The sequence below is a fragment of the Tauraco erythrolophus genome, chromosome 2, assembly GCF_009769465.1.
Source record: "Tauraco erythrolophus isolate bTauEry1 chromosome 2, bTauEry1.pri, whole genome shotgun sequence".
Lineage (NCBI taxonomy): Eukaryota > Metazoa > Chordata > Aves > Musophagiformes > Musophagidae > Tauraco > Tauraco erythrolophus.
The window spans coordinates 8,748,127-8,765,255 of NC_141466.1; positions in this window are offsets into that span (position 1 = coordinate 8,748,127).

Below are 17,129 nucleotides of genomic sequence, written 5' to 3' on the forward strand. Positions count from 1 at the left end.
GTACAGAGGGGAAGAATTTCACCTCTTTCTTCATAAGGTCCAGCAAAGGCAGATCAGGGATGACACTGGAGCTGTGAGTGTGAAAATGTACAGCACGCTAGGGAAATAAAGCTTTAGCGACTCAAGTGCTCCTGTAAGTACAGCATCTGAATGAGGAAAAAGGAATGAGGAATGTCCCACACAATCATTATAATGGCTCTTCTTTCTAAGTAGGTGGAGTTTTTTAAACTATTCTGAAGTCACCCAATAATGCCTAAGACTTGCTCTGTTACAAGGAGCATATGTATATATATTTTTTTTTAAATACTGCTGAAAAAGCTCTGCTTTTTTGCAAGACTCAATAAAACTGAAGTCTAGTTATGAAAAATATTTTCTATGGAAGTTCAGGAAGAATCGAGTGATAAAAAGTGATTTTTCACTTTCTCACAAACAATACATATATATTTCTTCACTCAGCACCTTTGAGATCAGTGGGATCAGGTGTAAATTGCCTTCTTTCCCGAAGAACTTTAATTCTTTAGGGCCTTCTGTTGAACATACCACAAAAGTTGGGAATTTTCATTGCATTAACCCTACTTGCATAAAATGCTAAGGATCTCCTTCAACATCTGGGTGGTAAGACTATTTCATGCTTTGTCAGTGCTGTGCATCTAAACGGCATCAAGTCTCATAGGAAGATGGTAGCTTCGCTGTGAAAGCTTTTGTGCTACAGGTTGGAAGGGGGTGGATCATCTTGTATTAAGGCACTAGATCAAAACTCAGAAGAGAGAGTTTACAGGTTGAAGACGTCGCTAGGAAACTTCCTAGCCTGGTACAGCCCACAGACTACTATCCTTTACTACTCTTCCATGTGGGTGGAGACGAAACCTAAACACGGAGTCCACGGTCAATCAAGAGGGATTTCGGGACCCTGGGACAGCTGGTAAGATGATCTGGGGCACAGGTAATCTTTTCATCCATCCTTCCAGTTGCGAGCAATGACACTGGAAGAAGCAAGTCCATTCAATCAATTAATAAGTGGCTCCATGGCTGGTGTCATCGCCACAATTTCGGCTTCTTTGACAGTGGCATGGGTCATATGGCACCAGGCCTACTGGCACCAGACAGAACTTGTCTTTCTCAGAGGGGAACGAGGGTCTTAGTGCAAAAGCTAGCAGGGCTCATTGACAGGGCTTTAAACTAGATTTGAAGGGGGAGGGGGGGAATATCAAGAATGATAAAGATATGCTGGAAGTACCTGTAGAACAGAAGAAGGGAATTCCAGCCGCTCCAGCCAGGAAGTCAGATTCATCTGGGGCCCAACTTAAATGCCTTTATGCCAATGCGCGCAGCATGGGGAATAAGCAAGAGGAGTTAGAAGTGTGTGCGCACCTGTCGGGATATGATCTTATTGGCATCACGGAGACGTGGTGGGATGAATCCTATGACTGGAGTGTCAGAATAGAAGGGTATAGGCTCTTTAGGAAGGATAGGCAGGGGAGAAGAGGAGGAGGAGTTGCCCTCTATGTCAAGGACCAGCTAGAGTGCATGGAGCTGCACCTGGGGACGAATGAGGTCCCGACTGAGAGCTTATGGGTTAGGATTAAAGGGAGAGCAGGGACAGGGGACGTAGTAGTAGGGTCTGCTACAGACCACCTGACCAGGAGGACTGGGTGGATGAGGCCCTCTACAGACAGATAGGAGCTGCCTCACGTTCACGAGCCCTGGTCCTCATGGGGGACTTCAACCATCCTGATATCTGTTGGAAGGACAACACAGCAGGGCATAGGCAATCCAGGAGGTTCCTGGAATGCATGGATGATAACTTCCTTCTCCAAGTGGCAGAGGAACCAACGAGGAGAGGTGCTTTGCTGGACCTTGTTCTCACCAACAATGAAGGGCTGGTGGGGACCTTGACAGGCTGGAGAGGTGGGCCTGTCAGAACCTCATGAAGTTCAACAAGGCCAAGTGCAAGGTCCTGCACGTGGGTTGGGAAAAGCACAAGCACAAGTACAGGCTGGGCGGAGAATGGATTGAGAGCAGCCCTGAGGAAAAGGACTTGGGAGTGCTGGTGGATGAGAAGCTCAACATGAGCTGGCAATGTGCACTGGCAGCCCAGAAAGCAAATCGTATCCTGGGCTGTATTAAAAGAAGTGTGGCGAGCAGATCGAGAGAGGTGATTCTGCCCCTCTACTCAGCTCTTGTGAGACCCCACCTGGAATACTGTGTTCAGCTCTGGAGTCCCCAACACAAGAAGGACATAGAGCTACTGGAGCGAGTCCAGAGGAGGGCCACGAAGATGATCCGAGGCCTGGAGCACCTCTGCTATGAAGACAGAGAGAGACAAGCTGAGAGAGTTGGGGCTGTTCAGCCTGGAGAAGAGGAGGCTCCGGGGTGATCTTATAGCAGCTTTCCAGTACCTAAAGGGGGCCTACAGGAAAGCTGGAGAGGGACTTTTTACAAGGGCGTGTAGTGATAGGACAAGGGGCAATGGAATCAAACTAAAAGAGGGGAGATTTCGATTAGATATAAGGAAGAAATTTTTTACATTGAGGGTGCTGAGGCACTGGAGCAGGTTGTCCAGAGAAGTTGTGGATACCCCATCCCTGGAGTTGTTCAAGGCCAGGTTGGATGAGGCTTTGGGCAACCTGGTGTAGCGGAGGATTTCTCTGCCCATGGCAGGGGAGTTGGAACTAGATGATCTTTGAGGTCCCTTCCAACACAAACCATTCTATGATTCTATGATTCTACATTGTTTACTCTTTCTCTGGAGCTGTATCTTGTCTCATACACCTCTCTTCTACAAGGGTGTTGTGAGGAGGGGTGCTTCACATGTTCGATCAGACACTGTATAAGGATTTTAAATTCAACTGAGTAAAAATTAGAACTTCAGCTAATTGACTCAATTGCCTTGAATTGGAAATTCAAGGTTTTCCTATATTCTTTCTTTGCACCTTCTACTCCAGGCCAACCAAAAATAACAAAATCAGAGCAATTCTAGTTGATGTGCTGATATTTTTCCTAGCTGAGAGGCTAAACTACTTTTTTCTTTCCCTGGAGGAGAAGCATTGAACAGTATTTAACTTGATCTATTTTCACTACATTTCTTTTATCCTTAAGTTAGCTAAATAGAGAGATTCTGTCTTCATCATTGCCAAGGCAGGTGTTCAGTAAAGACTCAGTCTGATAACTAATAAAATTCACAGGAGTCTCTCCACTGACTCTGATAGGAGACAGTGACTGAAATAAAAAACATCCTCAAAAGTTTCTGTATCCTCCAGCCCAGTGTCCTTACTTATAGGCAATTGGTCTTGCTGCCTAAGCTTGGAGTCAAAAGAAGTAGATTTCAATGGGACATTGAATGTCTCATACATGTGCTAGATATTTATGAGAAGCCTAGCACAAAGTGTCCAAAATACAGCAGCAGAGAGTAACAGAAAAATAAACTCTGAAATAAGTAACCAGTAATGAGCAGTACTCAGAATGGTAAAAAATTTATGGCGGCAAAGTAAACAGAGTCTGAAATTAATCCAGCCTGTTACAAGATGCAGGATTTACTTTCCATGCTAGACTTACTTTTTTTTTAGGGTTCGATTTTAAATGGCTCACAAAACACAAGAAAAGGAAAGCGCCACAACAGCTGTCATTTATACCTGGTGTGCTTTGTGAATACACGAGAAATACGCTTCTCTGAAACTCTTGTGCATCCCTTACAAAGAGAAAAAGATTAGTCTATTTCTCAAATTGTTTGTTTATTCACTCCTTCCAAAGGAACAACAACTTGCAGTCCTTCCCCCTAGGCACATCTCAGATCTCGGGTTGCAAATGCTATGATTCCTTCCCTGAACCTCCCAAACATCCCTCTTTCTTCTCCTCCAGCTACTCCTTTCTCTTGAAGGGCATAGCACAGAGCTTGGGGAACACCAGAGCAGTACTATGGCTACCACTTATTTGCATTTTCTCCTTGAAGCTGGGTGTCTCTGTACTTCTAGTGTTGAACGTGAGTCCCCTTTTGCCCTCTGCTATCAATGGTTTCTTGACAATCTACCTATAGAAATAATAATGAGCAAACCAAACAGTAAGAGTTCAGCCATCTCTTCACTGCTTCATGGTTTTGTTTCACATCCTCTGTTGACTTTGACAGTAGGACAAGATGTCAGTATCTTCCAGTTGTCTCCACTGCATTCTACTAGAGGGAGAAAGCTTCAAAATTGACAGGAGGGTTCTGCAATCTGAAACCAATATCCTTCTTATATTTACAAAAACTAAATTATTGTAAAAATAGATACCTAAACTGTAGCAAAATACTGAGAGATTCGAGATCAGGAACCCTAGTTTCAGCTGTCAAAATTTGACAATACCAATATGTAAATTCATAAATCCTCAAAAGTTTCTACTGAAGCCTGTTCCCTTGCATGCTTTATATGTTCTTTAGATAAATTACTCAACTGAGAACATTTTCTTTCCATTTTACAAAGGATCAGACTCCTTTCCAATTGTATAACTGTTCCCCTCTGCAGATGACATGAAAATGCAGAGAAATTTATTATTTACAGAGAACAAATATTAATAGTTCATGATTAATTTGATATGGTGGTTGTGACAGAAAGGTATCTGGGTAAAATAGCTACCTGACAACATCCTTTTTTGTTGCTTATGCTTTCACTGCTTAATATTCACTGTGTGACTTATACTCAATGGGAGTCGAGGAGGTTGGTTTCATTTTGACACCGGCAATGACTCCTAACGCACTGATTAACTAAAAGCAATGGCATCATTACTGAGTGTGTCATTAGCATCCTCAGAGAAGAGCATTAATGAGGAGGGAAAAAAAACAATTGCATAGAAAAAAAACACAAAGCACATGATAGAATATTTTCATTTGTTCAAAAATAGTTACTGCTTCCCTGCTCCTATAATTAAGGTTTTATTAATTTAGAATGGGAACAGATGAGAGCATGAAGTTTTGTGTGTCTGCGTCAGCTTGGGTGCATCTTGTAGCCCTGAAGAGAGACTCCAGTGAATCACAAGCACCACAGCCACTTCCAGGGGCAGAAGTTCCTTGGTGGTACAGGCTGTGGGAGAAATGAGTGCCAGCCTTCTCTGTATTGATGCCTATTTCTGTATCAGCTTTTTGCAGCATGCCCATATGGACAATGAGCAGACCTCAAAACTCTGACAGTTTAACCATGTTCAGTATAATTTATTTTCTGTAGGCTCCTAACAACAACCTACAAGTAATGAGCAAAAGAGGCAAAATTCTGTTCCTCTGCTTGTAAATGGGAATGGGCATTGGAGTATTACCAGGGTATCAACCATAATGTAATGATCTCCCAACGCCATTTTGAGTATATCTGCGTTGAAATTACCTCCAGAAAATTCTGACACAAAAAGCCACTGAAATTAAGGATGGATCCAATGTATTACAATTAATGAGGGCTGTATAAGGCTCCAAGTCTGGGCGTGGCAAAGGGATTTTTTTTTTTTTTTCCAAAAGTCTGGATTGACATCTTGAGATTCTCTGCAGAAGCACTGTACAGAAATTCAGAAATATAAATTTTCCTGGTTAATTCCACTGGGCATATTTAAAGGAAATAAAGCATGACCATGTCTTAGATTGTCCACTGTGGGGACACTGAAAATGACTTGCATGTTCAACATATCCAGAGAGGGATTATAACAATGAGTGAGCAAAGACTGAAGGCCCATCCCTGCCAGGTTCCATGTGCCTTGAATCACAGATTTAGGAAATCATAGAATAATTTAGGTGGGAAAAGCTTTCCTGAGGTCTCATGTACTCCAACCTCCTGCTCAGAGCAGGTCTAGTCATATCACCTTTCTCAGGGCTGTGTCCAATCAGATCTCCAAGAATGGAGGTTCCTTAACCTCCCTGGGCTCTATTCTAGTACTGGACCACCCTCATAGCAAAAAAAGGTTTTACGAATATCTAACAGGAATTTCTCATGTCTTCTGTCTTTTCATACCCTCCGATCAGGCAGCTGCAGACAGCCATAGCATCTCTCTTCAGCCTTCTCTTCTTCAAAGGCTTTTAAACAAAAGTACAGTGCATTCAGCTGCTACAGATTCAGGCTCTGCACTGCTGCCTAATTTCAGGCAGCGATCCATGTTGTCGGTAGCCAGACTGTGACATTACTCATTTCTACCCACTTTCCTCCTTTGTTTGTACCAGGTAATCTGTCTCTTTCAGAAATATTATTTTAAGGGAATCATGACTTTTAATCTAGTTGCTGCCATACCTGCCTCTACCCACAGGAAAGCATAGTAGCAACTGAGACAAGCACAAAAAGGCTGTGCCTGCTATTCTCATCCTATATTCCCCTGTGTGATGCTTGTCCGCTCCTGTGCGCATGGGGTTAACATCTGCAGAGAGACTCCTGTGAATCAAAGTGGGATTTGAGTCCAGCACCTTAGGTCCAGATTTAAGAAGCCTAAAATCCGTGTAAATCCCTGGGTCAAGAGTTTCCTATTGGCTCACTCTGCACTGTCAGGGCAAATATTAGGCCTGGGGATTTGGCTGAAAATAAAGTGTGATTTAGGATTTTGATCTTTTTGTGGCTAAGGCTTATTATGGGCTGTCCTGTACTCAAATCTCAAAAATTCCTGCATATTAACTACAATGATGTCTCAGTCCACGTGTGTTGAAATCTCAAGAAGAGAGCTATCTAGAATAGCTAATGAGTGGTACTCATCATTCCTTATCCCATGCAAAATGGTACAGTTCAAACCAAAAGGCTTGAGGAACCTTACCCCAGAGTATCTCACAGCTGCATTATCCACCAGTACATTGGAGATGTAGGTCTAACATCACTCAAACAGCACAGAGAATAACCCTGGTGTTCCTGTCTCAGATGAGACTTCTAATACATGGTTAAGGCAGTAAATAGGACAGGGTCCCAGCTGTGCCATTGTTTTTGTTTGCTAGATGTGGCAGAGTGATGGGCGCTCCGTACCAATCCCAGGGCCCAGATCAAGAGTGAGGAGGTAAGTCACCTCCCTGAGAAGAGGGCTTTGCGAGCCTTCGATGCCGCAAACAGGAACCCAAGGACCTTGTTTAGAGGGAGCACTAAAACCCAGGAACATAAGGTACTTTGAAGGTTGCGGTGATGAAGGTCTTTAAGAGCATATACCTTTTGGGGACAAGTAGGTAGCTAAATCCATCTGTGAAGTTAGTCTCCTTGTTTGGAATGGGCCCTCTTGGGCCCTCTTTATTATATTAATCAACAGATGAGTAAGTAGAATGTTGTTCTTCAATTACACGGCATAACATAAAGGGCTGGAGGGGAGAAAAGAATAATCTATCTCATAGCTTTTAAAACTTGCATAATTTTAGTAGAATCATATTTAAAATCCATTAATCATTTTATTGCATGATTGTCTTTTAAAGCGCTGGGTAATTTCCAGCATGTTGTCACGTAGTACTTTTTTATATTTTTGATACAAGAAAAAAGCATGTAAGTACTAAACCCAATGATTTTAGAGAGTAAAAGAGAAAGAAAGAGGAAGTAAAACCATCTCATCACTTCTATCCCTGAACATGAAAGTAGTTCAAACTGGTACCATTTTTTCTGAAAGTTTTGCAGACTTCTGTTTACCTTGAACTCTGGAACCCTGTACATTTGCACTTCAGTTTAGCCAACAGAAGCCTTGCTGTTCTCTTTGTTCAGAAAGGTTTAGTTCAGAATTAACACACTAATAAAATACTTTGCAATAAAGTTTTATAAAAATCTACGATGGGTCACTTTGCTACGTTGTCATGGTGATGAGAAGTGCCCATGTCAAATGCAAACTAGAAAGTGTTATATATGATCGTTTGATTTTGAAAAAGATTTTATTAAAGCAGCTTTCAGGGGGCTCAGATGTTCTTTCTTCCAACAGATTACTCAAACTTCAGTAGCTAGAGGCCCAATCCAGAGACCACCACACCCAATAACCCTCAGGCTGTGGGTTTCAGTGGGCTGAAATGGCTGTGGACATGGCCATTAGGAAGGTATCGATGTGAGACAAATGCATCAGTTTCCTCTTTGCACAGAGACAAATCTCTCCCGCACACTGAGGCCCTACAGCTGCCCAAAGTACATGCAAACGTGGTAAGTATTATTTTTAGATGGTTGTGTTTGATATATGGTAAACGGGGTGTTACTCTTGGTAAAGCTTTCTGTGATCTGAAGGGTATTTTAGAATGAAATCAAAATTAAAATTCTAATTTACTTAACCCAAGCGTAGAGTAAAAAGGTAACTTCATGTACAAATTGCCAGCGTATAGTACAAAATATGATGAGTGGCAATTTAAAAAGCAGCACTGATTATAATGAAGGCGAGGGAGAGCGGCCGCTGGTAAGTAGTGGCGTTGATCAGGGATGGAGTCCTTAACAAGGATGACAATGCCAAAGCCATTCCTTTCTTTCTGTTCTGCCTTTGTTCACATTTTTTAGTACTTTCTTTTTATTTCCTTTGTGCTCACACCACAAAGAATGTTTTCATACATGCGTTTGATATATGTTCTTTGTTTCTTTAGTTGTGACATAAAATTTGTGTTCTGTTCAGCTCTCAAGGTTGTATCCCTTCCATGACCTGTGCTTGTCTGGTTGATTTATATTTACATCCTGGGGCCCTCTGTTATGATGCCTCTCAAGGCCTCTGCCGTCACCCTTTGCTTGTACCCTTGGGGTCCACTACCGCTCTCTTGGTGGCATTATAAGTTCACAGAGCGAGTTGTCCCTCCAGGGCCCTCTGAGCTGGACACCCAAAGCACTTGCCCCTGGTGCAAGCCCTCCTAGCTCTGCCGGACCAGAGGAGGAGCTTAGTCTGTATCAGCACCATGTGCATTGACAAAGCATCTTACTGCCAGGTTGCCTTGACTCACCTTCTCAAGAACCACGTTAGCTGATGACTAGATACAGAGCAGTGCCAACCATGCCTAGCACTAAAATCCAGACAGGGCATCACGACCTTTCAGTTACATTTAAGGACTGACTTTTTACCTTGAGGATACACTCAGCTTCAGAGCAGAAGCTGCAATATGCAAACGGTAAGCGATCGTCTGATTTATCCAAGTTTCCGTCAGGAGGTCACATGCCTCTTATGCCTGGAATAATGGAGGAATAAATGCAAAGCTGAATTATTTCTTTACCTACTCTGTTTTTCGTATGAAAATGTATGTCCTGGTTTCGGCTGGGATAAGTTTAATTTTCTTCTTAGGAGCTAGAATAGTGCTGTGTTTTGGATTTAGTATGGTATTTGGTATAGGAGAATGGTGATAATGTACTGATGGTTTTAGTTGTTGCTAAGAACTCGAGGACTTTTTAACCCCCCATGCTTCATCAGTGTGCAGGCGCACAGCAAGCTGGGAGGAAACAGAGCTGGAACAACGGACTCACAATCCCTGGTTTAGGATGTCGGCTTAGGCCCAAATTGGGGAAGGGAATATTCCATATCATGCAACATCATGCTCAGTATATAGATCAGGGTTGGCTGGGAAGGTCTCTTGGCTGGAGAGGTGGGCCTGTGAGAACCTCATGAAGTTCAACAAGGCCAAGTGCAAGGTCCTGCACGTGGGTCAGGGCAATCTCAAGCACAAGTCCAGGCTGGGCGGAGAATGGATTGAGAGCAGCCCTGAGGAAAAGGACTTGGGAGTGCTGGTGGATGAGAAGCTCAACATGAGCCGGCAATGTGCACTGGCAGCCCAGAAAGCCAACCGTATCCTGGGCTGTATCAAAAGAAGTGTGGCCATCAGGCCGAGGGAGGTGATTATGCCCCTCTACTCAGCTCTTGTGAGACCCCACCTGGAATACTGTGTTCAGCTCTGGAGTCCCCAACATAAGAAGGACATGTATCTACTGGAACGAGTCCAGAGGAGGGCCACGAAGATGATCCGAGGGCTGGAGCACCTCTGCTATAAAGACAGGCTGAGAGAGTTGGGGCTGTTCAGCCTGGAGAAGAGAAGGCTCCGGGGTGATCTTATAGCAGCTTTCCAGTACCTAAAGGGGGCCTACAGGAAAGCTGGAGAGGGACTTTTCACAAGGGTGTGTAGTGATAGGACAAGGGGCAATGGATTCAAACTGAAAGAGGGGAGATTTCGATTAGATATAAGGAAGAAATTTTTTACATTGAGGGTTGGAACTAGATGATCTTTAAGGTCCCTTCCAACCCTAACCATTCTATGATTCTATGATTCTATGATTCCAAAATTTCTCACCTCTGGGATTGCTAGCCGGGGGCAGGCTGGCTCTTGGTCAGCAGATGGTGAGGAATTGCACTGTGCGTCATTTGTTTGTGCATTCTGTTTTTTTAAAAATTATTATTGTCATTATTGCTTTTAATTTTATTTTATTTCAATGTCCTAGGTCTGCTGCCAGTCCTTGTGAAGAGAAGCAGACATGACGACCACTGGCTCTGAAGACTAAGGCAAAGAGGACACGTGTCTGGCTGCTGCTCGCTTTGGTCCTGATAGAATCATAGAATCATGATAGAATCATAGAATCATAAATTCATTTGCACAGCTCAAAACCAGCAGTGGGTCAATGGCGGAAAAGTTTGGGACCAGTAGCCGTAAAGACCATCCACTCCCCACCTCAATCCCCGGTGTTGCTTACTTTGTTTTCCCAATGGGATCCACCCTGCCAGAAAGCCAAAACCTGCAGACAGCTCCAAGACCAGCAGCAGGTATATCTACGTGGTACATGACTGCGATCACACTTAAGGTGAAGGTGCCAGGGTGAAGGTGCCAGTCTTCACCCTGCAGCCTGTACTCCCTGCCCATACACACCATGTTCGCATGCCTAGGCATCAGCTGAAACATCTTTTGCTCCTGATGTTGACAGCAGCTACTATGAGCTGCCTCAGATTCTGCAGCACCTTTTCTGACTCTTGGATGTTATTTTTTAAGTGTGAAAAAAATTCCTGGCAGCATCTGCCTCAAGCACAGTTGGGATTTTGGGATACTCTCAGTGCAACATGGACACCACTCACAGGCATGTTACGGGCAATGAGAGGGACATGTGGAGTCACGTTAGCATCAGCTGGGCTTTTGAGCTCCAACCTCCTGAGATTTCATTGGAGGTTTTTTGCCCTGCCCAAGAGATGAGTTCTCAGCTGGACATAAACAATTCTACATGGTTAGTTGTGTGAACAGAGTGGGGTTTTGCCATCATCAGATCTTATGTATTGATGGTCATCTGTGTAGTGGTAAGAGAAAGAGTGGAGTCAAGACCAGAGGGATTTAGTAGAAATACTAGGAGTAAATGTCTAAATAATTTTAAAAGAGCTACAGTCCTCAAGGTTTTCTAGAACTTCCAGGTCCAGTGTTCTTTGGCTGAGAATATATTTGATTAGACAGCAGTTCAAAATGGTGCATTCTGGCTGCAGACGTTTCTTTCCCCCAACAATGATACTCTTTTATGTGGGCCACATTGTCCTGCCACAGCACATAGCATGGAGATCTGAGTTTCTTTTCCAGAGTTGTGTTTCCAAAAACTGTGATGATCACTGAGAATGGAAGAGAGGAGCATGTATTTCTCAGCAGAAATCTCAGAGATAAAGAGCGTGGTGGAAAAGCTCTTACAACAGGCTGTATGAACCAGAGGCATGTGTTTTGCATTAACCTGCACTGCTGTGAAAGAAAAAAAGTGATCTGAGCCTTCCCAGAAGCCCATGGAGATACTTGCAGGGACAACTCAGATCCAGCCAGGCTGATGTTTGGACAAAAACCCAGTGAGTGAAAATAATCTCATTGGGCAGGTGCACCAAAAGGAACTGAAAACGGCTCTAGAGGTCAGAGCCAATAAGTGGAAATCTCATACATTAATTCAAGTATGTTGGCCTCCACCACATTATTTCCAGGTAAGTAGAAATATGACTCATTTCCAAGACATAAAACTCATTTGGTAGAATGGCAAAGGAAGGTTTCAAAAGCAACTTGACTGTAAGTGCTCTGAAGACATTATCAGAAATATAGTTAGCTGACAATCTGAATTAACTTCTCTGTATACGCAATAGCATATTGCTTCATCCAGATGCTACTTTAGTAACCTGGCTTTTTGCGTTGCCTTTTCAGATAAGCCAAATGGCTTATCAGATATGGCCAAAAGCCTTAAGTGAAACAATGATCACTGGGATTTCAGTTTAAATCATTTCACCGTATAGGGCATAGTAGTAAGGCTGTAATTATTCACTAGATATTGGGTGATGGTCAGCTTCCGAAAAGAAGGGAAAACTTTGGCTGAGAGTACAGGCACTGCAGTGGACTTAGCAATGATGAGATGTGCCCTCTATTTTGGGCAATTGTCACAGCTGCTACCACAATTATGATCATTATTCCATCAGGGGAATATGCTCTTGATATGGAAGGAAAGGGGAAATCATTTGGTGATGGCTTAACTGTGAAAACTTGTTCCAAGGTCACAAGTTCAGTTCCAGCTCTCATGCTTCTCCTGGGTGAAAATTGTTGTTCAATCGCTCGTGTCTGTTAACTGTGTGAAAAAGTTGGTGTTCAAAGCCTGTTCTGCAATGGATTTTCAAACCCATGTTTTAGGATTCGACACCTTTGTTGGAGGGGTTAGCAGAAAGGAAAATTAAGACCTGCCATATTCTGGAAGGTACAAGAGACTTTCGCTGATGTCAGTGGAAATTTAAAGCAGCAAATACTTCAACTTCTTGAAGACTTCTGTTTTTAAGAAACAGCTTGAGATTTGCACTCGATGCAACCACAGGAAGAAGAAATCAATATTTAAAGCAACTATTCTACATTGAGTAATAACACCCAGCTCACCCATAATAAAGTATTTCATGAATAATCAAAGATAGATCTGCAATACACTGTATTCACTGCATTAGAAAACAGATTAAGGTCAGGTTCCTGAGTATCTGTACTACCAACTGCAGCTGTACGCAATCACATTTTGAAATAAGTAATTCAGTATATTACTTCAATTTTACAAGAAAGTACTTTTGAAGAGTCTCATTAGTGGGAACTAACTCAAGTTACAACTCTGTCACACCTCTGTGTAACACAAAAGGCTTTTGGTCATATTTTGCAAAAGTGATTTTCATCTGATGCTCAAGTACCTCAGCTTGTGACCACGGCAACTAGCCTCTGCAACTTTCCTCACTGCTAGCCTGCCTAGAGTGTTGTTAGAGGTTCAACTTTCCTGCTCTTAGAATCACAGAATCATAGAATGGTTTGGGTTGGAAGGGACCTCAAAGATGATCTAGTTCCAACCCCTCTGCCATGGGCACAGAAACCCTCCACCACACCAGGTTGCCCAAAGCTTCGTCCAACCTGGCCTTGAACGCTGCCAGGGATGGGACATCCACAACTTCTCTGGACAACCTGTTCCACTGCCTCACCACTCTCAGAGTGAAAAATTTCTTTCTTATATCTAACCTAAATCTGCCCTCTTTCAGTTTAAATCCATTGCCCCTTGTCCTATCACTACACACCCTTGTAAAAAGTCCCTCTCCAGCTTTCCTGTAGGCCCCCTTTAGGTACTGGAAGGCTGCTATAAGATCACCCCGGAGCCTTCTCTTCTCCAGGCTGAACAGCCCCAACTCTCTCAGCCTGTCTTCATCGCAGAGGTGCTCCAGCCCTCGGATCATCTTCGTGGCCCTCCTCTGGACTCATTCCAGTAGCTCTATGTCCTTCTTGTGTTGGGGACTCCAGAGCTGAACACAGTATTCCAGGTGGGGTCTTACAAGATCGGAGTAGAGGGGCAGAATCACTTCCCTCGACCTGATGGCCACGCTCCTTTTGATACAGCCCAGGATACGGTTGGCTTTCTGGGCTGCCAGCGCACATTGTCGGCTCATGTTGAGCTTCTCATCCACCAGCACTCCCAAGTCCTTCTCCTCAGGGCTGCTCTCAATCCATTCTCCACCCAGCCTGGACTTGTGCTTGGGATTGCCCCGACCCACGTGCAGGACCTTGCACTTGGCCTTGTTGAACTTCATGAGGTTCTCACAGGCCCACCTCTCCAGCCTGTCTAGGTCCCTCTGGATGGCATCCCTTCCCTCCAGCGTGTCCACAACACCACACAACTTGGTGTCATCTGCAAACTTGCTGAGGGTGCACTCAATCCCACTGTCCATGTCTCCAAAAAAAGATGTTAAATACCACTGGTCCCAGTACCGACCCCTGAGGAACACCACTTGTCACTGGCCTCCACGTGGACATTGAACCGTTGACCACAACTCTTTGAGTGCGACCATCCAGCCAATTCCTTATCCACTGAGTGGTCCACCCATCAAAACCACGTCTTTCCAGTTTAGAGATGAAGATGTGTTGTTAAAAGGAACAACTGTAGCACTTGTTCTATGAAAAGAGTCCTGCTGTCCTCGAAGACTGAAAGATTTTTCCTCTCTTTTCCAGTATGGATGAACACTAGATACCATACAGTACTGCAGAGCAGTGTCATTTCATATAATCATAGAATCATAGAATGGTTAGGGTTGGAAGGGACCTTAAAGATCATCTAGTTTTAACCCTCCTGCCATGGGCAGGGAAACCCTCCACTACACCAGGTTGCCCAAAGCCTCATTCAACCTGGCCTTGAACACTGCCAGGGATGGGGCATCCACAACTTCTCTGGGCAACCTTCATACAAATTTCATACTTTACTCCTTTGTAAAGTTATAAATTAAAATTTAACTGTCATTTGATGCATTGTATATCTCAGCAAACATGTTTCGAACCCTGAATTTCACGCTGATTTCTCTTTTCTGATGTCCATTAAAACACAGCGGCATATTTGCAAATTGTATGTCATAAAAAAGAGTTAAAGTTCAAACTTCCTTTGTTATTTATAATGTATTGTCTTGTGCAAACTTTGCACAAGGGCTTACACATAGTAAATGAAGACAACAAAAGCTTGCTGTAAGGATGGGCTTGCTGGCTGAACACAGCATAATCTTCCTGCTTTGCATTACTGCTGGGATGCATTCATGGAGAAGTCAAATTTCTTTACCAGCTGACTGCTATCCCTTTTGCACCTGATACTCTCTTTAAGATCTACATCTTCCAGAGTCCTCAAAACACAATGAAGTTTTTAAGGGTCCTTCCTCACAAAGAATATTTTTTCTTCCCCGGAAGGAAAACATAGTCTTTCTGGGATCACTTGTGTTAACTGTTATCACTTTAGATTCAGCTCCCTGCTGTGACATGAAGTCGTGTCTCCATCTCACTTGCAAGCTCTGCAGAACGTGAGACACGCATGGCCCCTGGCTGCCAGCACTGCTGCTGACATGGCTCTGCTGGCTTCGCTGAGGCCAGCTCACGGCTTCAACAGCGCCTTCTTGGGTTGCTTTGTTTCCCCAGTGCTTGTGCATGGGCAGGGCTTTTGAAATCAGAGTACAGTTTGCAAATCGGTAGGAGCAAAACTGGTGAGCTATTTCCTACCCAGACCAGCTAGGTTTCTAGAACCCATACTTCCAAAATTATTTGTGGTGAACAGGTAGCTGTGCTGGGTTTCACACAAAAAGACGAATTTTGCTTTATAAGGTGCGGAAGAGTTCAGGCTCTGAAAGAAGCTGGGCTAGCTGGGTGTCCTTCACTGCCTGCTGCTGCTGAAGCCTCTGTGTTTTGTCTGTACAGGCTCCTGAGACACCAGCTGGCACAGCTCAGCTCTTTCTCCAGACAGGAATGGCTTTGGTCGAGGCTGGTCGTTCTTGGAAAGATCTTCACTTTCTAGCTCAGACAGGTGCTGTGTATTCAGCACAGAGCCCAAGATGGGGGTTTGTGTCCCCCCGTAATCCCCAGGGCCACGAGTGGCTTGAGTGAGGGCTCACACTGCCTCTGCATTCTGGGTGATCTCGAGGAGTGTCATCCTGCAACATGCATGCTTATTCTACTACATTTATGTTATTTCAGGACACTGGTGACTAAGGAAAGCTTCTCTGTAACAGAGGGGTCCTGAATTTCTGAAGCCAAAGTTCAATCACAAAAAGCAGCTAGAGCTACGCTGAGGTTTAAAACCAAAGCAGACCACGTCACAATGGGAGGATGCTAAAGCAAAGTGGCTGTTGTACCTATCAATTACCATCCTTGGTCTATTCTGACCTAGTACACACTTCTGCCCACATAGATTAATTGCTACCTCTTTCACAAAGAGTGCAAAGTGCCTCTTTTCACAAACAGTGAAGGCATTTCCTTCATTTTACAGACTTGGTGTTCAAAGGTGTTAATTTTCTTTACACAGTAAGCAAATTACTCCTTTCACTGAATTGCTCTTGGCAATCACTTTTAAGAACAGTGGCAACCTTAGCAGTGATGTGCTGTATGTGTCTGTGGCTGCCTAGTTTGTGGATGCACATTTAACAAAATGAGCACTGTGGCAATGAACAGCAAGGAGAGCATCTCACCGAGAATTTCATTGCTGTGATGTAACTTCACCCAGTTACATAGTGAAGGGCAGCACTAACTCCTCAGAAACAGATGACCATTTCCTTTGGCTGTATGATCAGTCTTTGAGGGCACCTGTCAGTGGAATGGATGAGAAGTAATCTTGCAGAAGAAATTTCAAGAGACCTGCTGTGCCTGTAAAGAAGAGCGCATAGTACAGATACGAATAAGAAATATTATGACATCCATTTCAGAGCTTCACGATCTTCATTTGAAGGTTTAATGTTGATCTTTTGTCTCCTTGACACAGTTTATTACTTACCTTCTCTGCAGTGAATGTTGTAAGCAAATTATTGCCTTTCTCCTAGCAGCTACTCTTTCAAGGTACATAAAGACTCATGCCATATCCTTTCTGCTTCTTTTATTATCTAGGACAAACAACTTTTGTTCCTTTGAACTGTCTTTGCAGGCTATGCTTTCTAGATAATTGATAATTCACGTTGCTCTTTGGTGGACTTTCTCCCTTTGTTCGGTGGCTTTCCTGAAGTACCAAAACTGGACTTGGTTCTGCAGTTGGGTCTCACTAGTACTGAGTAAATCAAAGGAATTATGTTTTACTATAATAAAATCAATACTCCCTTTTTTACATTCTGGAACAATTTTCCTTTTTTTTTTTCCCAAGGATGATTATTATTTTTTAACTTACAATCAAGCTGTGATCAACTCTAGGACATCGTGTTTTCTGCAGGGCAGCTACTAACCAATGTCCCCTACTGTGTACGTGGGCAACTGCTTTCCT